Source organism: Simochromis diagramma, unplaced genomic scaffold (assembly GCF_900408965.1).
Source record: "Simochromis diagramma unplaced genomic scaffold, fSimDia1.1 OVJJ01000027.1, whole genome shotgun sequence".
NCBI classification, from domain to species: Eukaryota; Metazoa; Chordata; class Actinopteri; order Cichliformes; family Cichlidae; genus Simochromis; species Simochromis diagramma.
The window spans coordinates 121,393-130,550 of NW_024386904.1; the positions used below are offsets into that span (position 1 = coordinate 121,393).

A 9,158-nucleotide genomic window follows, 5' to 3' on the forward strand; every position below is an offset into this window, starting at 1 on the left:
TTAGACAGCAAAGTTCGCAGTTTGGAGATGTTTCTTAGCTGAAAAAGGCAGTTCCTAATTAACTGGCGAGAGTGTTGTTCTAGGGACATGGCAGAATCAAACGTCACACCAAGGTACCTGAGGCTCAGGTGAACAGATGAGCCGAGAGGACCAAGATGCTGTTTGATTAGAGATATCTGGTTGTTGGGGGCAATAATTAATGTTTCTGACTTCTCAGAGTTCAACTGAGGTATCTCATTGGCTGCTGCAGGTCGTGTGGTTATCCAGAGGCGAGCAGAGGGAAGTAAGTTCCCCCTGTTGAGGTTCGTCTGCAGCACATCTACTGAGGTGGACTTTCTAGGGTCAGTTAAGATCTCAGTATTGTGGAAGTCCAGAGGAAGCTGACACTCATCCAGGCCATCAAAGATTAATATAACCTTAAAGTCTTCAAATCTGCAGATTCCTGCTTTTTTGGTTTCAGTGAAGAAATGATTAACAAATCCCACCAAGCTGAAATGTTCTTCTTTCAGCACATTAAGTTCTCTGAAGGTGATTGGAAATGTGAATTCGATGTCCTGATTGGCTTAATCTTCTGCCCAGTCCAGAGTAAACTGAGTCACTCTCCAACTCTCCTATATCTCTCCCCCACCTGCAGAGTGAACTCCTAGAGAGCAGAGACCCCTGCAAGGATGTAAAAACCTCCCCACCAGCTGAAGAGGCCCCTAGTTCTGCCGATGCACCAGAGACCCCTGTGCCAAGGCTGTGCATGCACCCACCCAAAACCTGGCGATACACCAACCAGAAACCAAGCCCCCAAGGCTCAGCCAGAGCCCCCGCCCAGAGGCGGAGCACCCCCAGAACCCCAACAGTAGTTCTTTAATATTAGTGGAGAAATCATAAACTCTTAAAGTCACCATGTTTCACATTTGACTCAGTTTTCCTGTTAATACTCCATCTACATCTACATATTTAGTTTCAGTGTCTGAACTATGAACATTTTTGGGTCTGTAGTCTTACAACTGATAATTTACCCTCGCACCCACGCATGCCTCGTGAGCTAAACGTGTATTCACTAGAGTCACCCAAGTTCTGCTGACATGTTATTCTCTCAGTGAATTTGAGTATCTCACATGAACATAGTACTCATCTTAACTTTATTCAAATTAAAGCACTCACCTTCCAGGTATTGAGACTGATAATAGCATACAGTCAATAGCTGAGCATAATAAAGTGTTACTCTTCCCACTAAAAAATGTTCAGAGAGAGAACAAAAGGGAGAGATCGAGATGCAACTAATTAATGCTTGAATATAAAATGCATCATTTCAAGGTTCCCAAGATCAGTCCTCCTAACTAGTCTAATCACAAAATTATCAAAGGAGACTGTTATTTGTGATCGTGGCTCAAGAGTTGGGTGGTCGCCTTGTAATCGGAAGGTTGCCGGTTCGAGCCCCGGCTTGGACAGTCTCAGTCGTTGTGACCTTGGGCAAGACACTTCACCCGTTGCCTACTGGTGGTGGTCAGAGGGCCCGGTGGCGCCAGTGTCCGGCAGCCTCTGTCAGTGCGCCCCAGGGTGGCTGTGGCTACAATGTAGCTGCCATCACCAGTGTGTGAATGGGTGGTTGACTGGATATGTAAAGCGCTTTGGGGTCCTTAGGGACTAGTAAAAGCGCTATACAAATACAGGCCATTTACATTTAATCCCTCTTGGATACGTGTAAATATGTCAATAACAGGAACTATAATAGCATGTGTAAAAAGTTGTAGAAAGCTTTTTTGTTTTTCAAAATGATCTGAAAAACTGACTGTGAACTGATGTCACTTGAGTTTTTAATGCTAAAATGAAAAATGTGAAATTAAAAAATTGTCTGTGGAGTTGTGAGGACTGAATTTACCAGGTCTCGGTAGTCAGCTCCTCCCTCTTTAAAGCAGATTACAAACAGGCTGGATAAGACATGATGTCTGCCACTGGTCCTGTTGCATTATACTTGATGTGGGTTACTGAAATAAGAAACATCACAGGTTCTGCTGTATGGTTGTGTAACATATTTGTTATTGATACTGAGTGAAAAAAACTGTTATAGTAGACCATTTCTACATTCCAGATGTTATTATCAGAGTAACGTGTTCCGATTACTTTTTTCAAACAACGAGTAATGTAAGGGATTACTTTTGCAAAAAAGTAATTGAATTACTGTTACTTTCCCGTAAGCATACTGCATTACTGCTTTACTAAACTGTCATAATTTTGTTTGTGAGTGTGTCTCATGACAATGACATAAACACGTGCGATGCCCGTGGCAGCAACAGATCAACAATGGATAATATAGAGTGCGGGAGAGAGTATGACCATGTAGCATTAAAAGCATGGAAGTATATTACTTCAAGTTTTATTCCATAAAAAGTGACAAAAACATAAGCATCCGCTGTACACTCAAAACTTCTTTCCATGGCAAAAAATGAAACTTCAAATCTGAGCAAGCACCTAGCACACTGCCACGGTAATGTGAAATTCAAAGAGAAACCCCTGGATCTTTCCACTGACATGACTGCTGCAGCACCGGGTAAACCTCCACTGGCCCCACTCCTGCCTAAACAGGTGAAAATAGATTTAAGAGCGACAGAACTTACAGTGACAGTGCCACCGAGTCTTTGATTTTATTTATTTTTTGCTGTGTTTTACTTGCATCTATCTGAAAGAGCGAGTATAAAAAAAAATTATTTTATATGACATGCTGGAATATGCAGAAAATAGGTTTAAATGTTAAACAAATATCTTCAAGTCAAAGACTACTGCATGTAATTTAATTTATGCTTAATGCAATGTGCATAAAGTTAAAAGATTAAAACTAACATAACAATTTTTAAAAAGAGACTTTTTCATTTAATTCAATTTTATATGATGGATATTGCAGAAAAAAATTGGGCTGAAAGATGTATTGCTTTAAGTTTTCAGGTTGTGTATCATGTTTTTAAATAGAAACGAAGTAATAAGTAACTAATTACTTTTGAGAATAAGTGATCAGTGATGTAACGGGATTACTTTTTTGGAGAAGTAATTAGTAATAAGTAACTAATTACTTTTTTCAACTAACTTAAACAACACTGGTCATTATACAGCTGTTAAACCGAGCTCTACAAGTCTTAAGTTGTGAAAAATAACTGGAGATAACTTATTATATATATATGGAGATGGGATCAAATATCACCTGTTAAAATTGTGTTTTTGCTTTCTCCAGGTAAAAGTATCCTCCAGGTCCAGTGTGTGTGCTGTCTTTTGCTGACATCGAAACAGATTTCTGCAGTGTATAAGCAACTTTGCAACTTCAAGGTGAAGAAGTGGGATATAGTTTACAGAAAGTTTACACCCTCTATTGATTTCTGTTGAAATAAACTTTTTTAAATCTCACCTGGATATGGTTGAGCTGTATTCTTGCTAAACACTTCAGCAAAAGACACAGAGATCCCACTACAACATAGAGCTAAAGTTTAATATGAGATTACAACAGGGAAATGGTTCTCAGAATATGCTAATAATAAGGATGTCTGCTTCTGATTTGAATAAAGAAAAGTACTGTGGAGAAATTTGTGTATGAACAAAGATGTTGCAGTTAGCTCGTTTTGTGAGGTCTAATTTACATAACAGTTCACTGAGTAAGGAACAGCATAACTTTTGTACTGTACCTCCATGTGATCTGACTATAAAAGAAAAATGCTTTAAATTCCTGGATCACATGACATTTATGAGTTAGTTTGCTTTAGCAAATTATATGTTTTGACATTTTTGTCAAATGAATATCAGATCACATGGCCAATATAGGATTCAGTTTTGTGTTACTGTATTAAATTCAAGCACCAAAATGTACATAATGATTAAATAATATCCCCCAAATGCGTAAAGGTTTAAAACAATGACAGGACAATACAGATATACTGGGATCACAAGAGTAATTCATAATGTTATAGCTCAGTTGCCTTTTGTATCAAATAAATTTGCTTCGTACATTAAATGCAGAGCTGTCTGTGAATATAACTGACTTCCACTGTCCAGATATGGATTTAGTCCCATGCTATCCTGATCTAGATTATGTGAGTAGGCAAATTTTGTATAACCTATATCATACATGCAGGGCTGCCTCTAGTGATTTCTGTTGAGATAAACTTTATTTTTCATGCAAAATGTAGAGGCTATCAGATGATGACCTTTCATGCAGACACTATATAATGAATCCACAGTATCCATTTACCAGCTTCAGAGAATTTCTCTTCCTGAAGACATCTTCGTCTACTGGTGTTTCAGACGACTGACTGCCAGTTAACCCACCACTCATCAGTCAATCAAAAGATTAAGGTAGGTGTCCTAACGTGGAAAAGTTTGGATTACTTGGAAAGCTATGAAAGCCAGAGCAGGATGTTTATTCAGAGTGATTACAGAGCATTAACCAAATACAAATAATATTTGAATATAAAAGTATTTAAAAGTCACGTATTGTTCTGTTTAAAATCTTGTTGGTTGACAAAGATCCACAAAGTAGATTTTTCAGAGCAATGTGCTGCATGTTTTTAATGATTACTGAATTAAGTAAAATCAAATAAACTACTGTCAACTGCTCCACTAAAACTAAAATAAAACAGACTAATGTAAATGTTTTTGCTGCTTTTCTTCACCAGGGAATCATGATGGTTCAGTGCACCTGTTTACTGCTGCTGCTGCTCTCCACTGCTGCGTTCTCACAAAATTATGACGACTTCATAGTAAAACACACGCTTGTGAAGGCAAATGATAAAAAAGATTGTGATACTTTGATGAAAGATGTCAATGCACTGGAAAAGAAAACTCCAGGAGAGTGCAAGGGAAAAAATACTTTCATTGACGAACGTGACGAGAAAATATTTCAGGACATGTGTAAAGCTGTATCTAAAAAGCAATATGTTAACTTACCATATAATTTTTTTTGACTGTGAGACAGAAGATAAAAAGGAACCTTGTTCATACAAACAAAAAAATCCTAATGAGATAAAGAGGATACTATGTGAAAAAGACCAATCCAAGAATAAATTTCTACCTGTACACCTTAAAGCTGGTAGCGCTTAGGAGAAGACTCAGCAGTTGATTCCAGTTTGAAACTGTTGTGTTGTCTTAACTACTTGTTCAAAGAATTTCTTAAAATGTGTTGATAATCACTGACTGTCTTCTGACAAACATGAAGAGGAATTGTAAGGATTTGGGTTGATCACATGTAAGAAACCAGAATAAACTTCTTTCATCCAATTTAATGCTGCAGAAGATTTGTTGCAGAAAAGTTGTCTCTTTATTTCTCAATCTCAGGGTTCACAAATTCTTATATGATGTTAAAATCTAAAGAAAAAAAATGCTCTGTCCGTCTTGTCTGTGCTATTTTGGGGGGCTTTTTAAAAAAAAAATAATATTCATAATTTTATATTGAAGAATTTCAGAAATGTTGAGATTAACTTACCAGAATTCTCCAATGCTGCAGTTCACTGACATGTACAGTTCTGGTTAGAAGTTTTTATCCTCTCGTCATGGGCATGAATGCCATGGTACTTTTGGGCTTTTGATGATTTCTTGGAACGATTCTTTTTCCAGGGTGGAGTGATTGTGCAGCATACACCTTTAATGACTTTAAGAAAGCAAGACTTGGGGGGAGAAGTTGGAATTTATTTTGGACTCATCCACACAGGTTCAAAAGTCTACATACAGCCTCAAATATATACATGCACCTCCACCAATATTTGGTAAATGCCTATAGTAAGTGTATGTAAACTTCTGACCACAACTCTATCTGTATTAAAAGGGAGTGACAACAGAATTTCAATAGCAAAACAGCATGCATGACTATTCTTATTGCAGGCACACCTACGAACAGTTCTGGAGTGCATATTTATCCTCATGAAATACAAAAAAAATAAACCTCACTAAATTTCCACTGGAAAAAAGAAATCGCAGCAATGTTCATTTTTGCACAAAGCATGAAAGCTGTCAAATTCTGACCTTCACTGGGGAGTAACGGAATACATGTACCGGCGTTTTGTATTTAAAATACAAAATATGACTGTATTCTGTTACAGTTACTGTTTAAATAAGTGGTAATCACAATACAGTTACTCTGTTGAAATAAATAGATTTCACAGCAGTCATTTCCAGTTTCAAATATTATGCTATCCCCTCTCTATCCTTATCCAATTTTGATGATTTGGCACCGTTGGGTGCAGGTTTCGCTGCCAGCCCGGGTTTGAGTACAACCCGGAGCCCTTTTTTTAATTATAGTTTTTTATTTACTCAATTTCCATCTGGGATGAATAGAGTTTCTCTGATTCTGATTTCTGGAAACCCAAACAAAACACGCAAAAAGAGGCTGTAATGTAAGCGTCCTGTTAATGGGGGTGGGGTCAGTTACACAATGGACCCAGAGCCAGCAGTGCACGGGCAGGAATGCATTTACAACACCACTTCATAAGAGAAATGGGATGAAAAGTCAGTACCTTCAATGTACTATGCTGTGTGATTTTTGTTACTGTTAATTAAGGAGCTTACATTGTTAGCTGGCATTACACGAGGTGAGTGCATAGATTGCAGACTGTTAGGCCGTTTCTAAATACTCATGTACGCAAGTTCTCGCTAGTCCAGACTTCATAAGTTCACACAGCAGTCCAGACTTCCCAAGAACCCAGTGCAATCGTTCTACAATTGGAAGTGCAGTGTATTGATGACATCGCTGCATTGGAGTTTTTACTGCTGTCCCTTCTTATATTTAACTCTGATTAAAATTAATTAATTAGGAAATTAATTTCCTGCAATGGAAATTACACATGACATAAAAACAATATACATGATGTAGTAGATTTCTTTGAGAAAAACCAAGATCATTTGAACTGAACAAAAATGTAAAATACAATCTGATCGTTTTTGGAGCAGCCTTCGGGATCTAAATGTATTAATATGCTGTTTTTAGACTTGATGCATTAACAACCTGCTAGCTGACTTTTCCAGGCAGCTTTTCACCATTACTAACCAGGTTAGTAAACTGTGACAGACAGTTTAGTTAGTTTGAACTGGTTAAATGAAAGGCTGTTTTACTGAAAGCATACATTAACTTCAAGGAGAGCCAAAACTAACATAAACAAAATGGCCCCAGTCTAAACAAAATCCCATTAAACTAACTAAATTACAAAAAAAACCCTTTCAAACCTACAACTCAACTCCCTAATATATCAAGGAAAAAGAGGGTGTCTGTCACAGATTTCAACTGTATTAGCATTTTTCTCTGCCAAGGACTTAACTAATCTTTAAATCTGGGACAAGCCATCTTTTACTACTGTGAGGTTAACTTACTGTGTGCATGATCCTTGAAAAAATAAATAACATTTGCTCTGACCTTGAGTGATTCCCCTGGCAGCACCATGGGATGTCCTTCCTTGTCCTTCCAGCCTGTACAGGAGAGCAGGGTCTGGGGTTTTCTTTCCATTACTTTATATATAGTAATGAAAGGATGACTGGACTCCCTTTAAAAGGAAAAGGCATGTTGGTACAGCCAAACACCATTAAAATCTAAATCTATTTTTTTTTACTTTTGCATTTACCTTTCATTATTTACTTACATGGTATGCTGCTGATATTCCAAACAGATGTATGACGCCAACAAAATCTTTCCTGCCTTGTGGTGTTTGGATGAGCTCAGACTGTGATCTGTCTCCCTCTGTTGGTCAACATAATATCACACAGACCCTAAATTTACAAAACTATGATAATCTAATGTTTATTTTTCTACAGTTTATTACGGCCAAAAGGTGAAAATCAAAGTCAGATTCCTACATGATTTGTGTTACTTGACTACAAAAAGGTCAAATCAGAGCACCTGCTGTGTCTTCCAGTCAATCCAGTGTCAGTGGTTTAGAAATGTTTTGTTGCTGATCTATTTTTAGGTCAGTATGACTGACACACAGTCACAACAAATGGAAAAGAAACTGTCACCTTGATTCTGATAGATGACAAACATTACAGTTCTTGAGATTCTTTCTATTGTGATATGATACAGCAAACTAGTAAAGTTATTAACTGCAACTTCAATATTCAGAGGTGAATTCTTTTACAGAGATGTGCATCAGTGTTACAGTGACAGGGGTCTGCATCATCTAAAAGTTACATTTGTTAAGGTAAACTATGGTATATGTCCCCACCCTGAATACGCCTGCCTACACAAGTGAAATTGTGCTAGGCCTGTTTTTTCACTTCTCTTTACAAGCTGCAGAGGTCGCCGCTGCTCAGGAAGCTGCAGGGAAGAATGTAGGCCATATATATAAACAGGTTCTCAAAATCAAAAAATAAATATATTTTATTCAAATGAACGAAACTCTTTAATTGTGAAAATGAATAGCTGAACCCAAAACAGATGACAAATATAGAAACTGAAACAAACTCTCAAATAAAGTCCAAATACATCAAAATTACACCTAAAAAGGACAAAACTGACAAATAAATGCAAAAAACCCGAGTAGGAATTTATTAATTAACCATTAGATTTTGAAAATGTAGAACAAAAATAAACTGCTTCAGTGCAAACATTTCCATCTCGAGACACCTTGTAGTTTTAGGTAATATGATCTTACATTCCGCACAGAAACTGACGTCCAACAGGGATAGAAAAAATTTCTGGTAAATATTTATCAAATTTTTAATCCACTGTTTATATAAAATGTCATTTTTAGTTAAAAATGATTCCTGACACAAAGACGCGTGTTCGGATGACTTTGATTTATTCATCAGAAACTTGTTTACGTAAATTAACTCGAGGCCTCTGATCAACATCTGTAAAAATCTTAGAGTGGAAAACACTGCATGAGAATGCAAAATGTCTCATAAGAAGTGTGCTCTCACAGCATCACACTGTGGCTGGACAGAAGGTTTACTTGTGGTGTGTTCCGCCAGTTTAGCAAAGACATGTCTAACCACATTCTTCCTTTCATGACCACAAGTAAGCACCTAATGACTCACTGCAGCCGGGTGATGCATCCTTACACAAAACTCTGTACAACTAACACTTTTTAAGAGCGAAATAGATCCTAGTATTGATATGAAAATTTTAGAAGTCATTGCATTACATTTGATTTAATATGATATAAGGCTTTGTGCCTTTTTAAAATGTTTACCATGTGTTCCTT

General features: G+C 37.2%; 1 long non-coding RNA gene across 1 annotated transcript; it reads left to right on the plus strand.

Annotated features, from left to right (window-relative positions):
• Nucleotides 1-4,232: 4,232 nt before the first annotated feature.
• Nucleotides 4,233-5,255, plus strand: LOC120735487. The gene is made up of 2 exons (XR_005696271.1): nt 4,233-4,329; nt 4,650-5,255. It is a non-coding gene; the product is annotated as an uncharacterized LOC120735487 (long non-coding RNA).
• Nucleotides 5,256-9,158: the final 3,903 nt, after the last annotated feature.